Source organism: Monodelphis domestica, chromosome 5 (assembly GCF_027887165.1).
Source record: "Monodelphis domestica isolate mMonDom1 chromosome 5, mMonDom1.pri, whole genome shotgun sequence".
Taxonomy (NCBI): Eukaryota; Metazoa; Chordata; class Mammalia; order Didelphimorphia; family Didelphidae; genus Monodelphis; species Monodelphis domestica.
The window spans coordinates 108505576-108507048 of record NC_077231.1 but is presented as its reverse complement, the minus strand read 5'-3'; positions in this window follow the sequence as shown (position 1 = coordinate 108507048).

Genomic DNA, 1473 nt, shown 5'->3' with positions numbered 1-1473 from the left:
ATTTGTGTACTGCACCTAGCCCTTTATTTGGCATAGGAAATAAATATCTGTCCCATATCTGATTCGTATTATACACTGAGCTCCTTTCTACTCTCCCAGGTGTGCACTCATAGAGACTTGGTTTGTATCCTGAGAGAACCTGACCTCAGAGAGGGAAGTCAGGTCCTTCTTGAACTTGGACCCAAAAGCTTCCAACCTCTTGAACTCCCAAAAATCGCCACTAAGGTTAGAGATACTCATCTCTGGACTACTGTTCTATAACCTGTACTCAGACGAAGAGACACAAAACAGAAGCAAAAGTCAGAAACATGAAGTCCAGGCTCAAGCCTGCCCTGGAAAATATATGATTTTGCTGCCATAGGTGAACAATTGCCATCGTTACCAGGGGAGAGGGAATCTTCTCCCTGGCCAGAAGTCTGAGAAAGGTTGACAAACTTGGTTGACAAACCAGAAGAAAGAGATAGTAGAAAGTCTCTCCATTTTAAAGACCAAGGAGGCAGTTGCAATTTTGGAGATGATTCACAGGGGACCAACAAGAGATCTCTGTACCTGTATGAGTGGCTTGTCCATTGGCAGGAGCTAGAGTACACTGTCAGCTCCAGTGAAGTGTCCAAAGCTAGCTACTTGGGTGGGGAGGCTTCCTCCATTACCCTCATTACACACACTCCCACTCATTCTCACACAGGCATCTACAAATCAATCAGTGGCCATTCCATGGAGCATGTGTTGCAAATAGACCTGTACCTTGTCCATTTCCATTGACATATTTGTTCTGTCTCCACTACTTGCCATGCAATGCTTTAGACTCTTGATGAAGGGGATGTGTAATCCAACAGAGGCTCCTGCTTGGTGCCCATATGCTGTCCCCCTCCTCACCTGTGATGGTCACAGAGTCATAGAGCTAGTAGGCAACAAGAGTTGCCTACTCAATAAACTCAAATGAGAACCCATTTTCTCTGCCATGTTTGTTTTCTGAGCATGTGTAGAATATAATAGGAATCCTGGGCTATCATGCTTCAAGTATTTGTCAACATATATTTACAACCCTTTTTCTTTCGTGGTGACCGAAATGAATAGCTGTCCTATACCTTCTGGGGAAGACCCAGACTAGACTCTTGCAGTATGGAAGATATAAATGATATCACTAGAGTGGTATTCAGTAAGGTAGATAGCTGGACCAGAGGACAAGCTTACTCTCTCCCATCCATTCCCCAACTACTTGAACCCAGAGCTGGGAGCCCTTAGTGGGAGGGCACCAAGGAGCAGTGAATCTATTTTATGAGTAAATAGGGGTATATAGCTTTGGACTCCAGGATCATGAAGAGTGCAAAAGAATATCCCCGTTTCTCTGCACGCTCAGCGGCCTTTTAACTTCCGTGAGTCTCATTCCTCTTTTGCAAAATGTATATAATAATATAGGCACAGACTAACCAGTGAGGTTTTTGTGAAGAGCAAATGAGAATCCATGCAAAT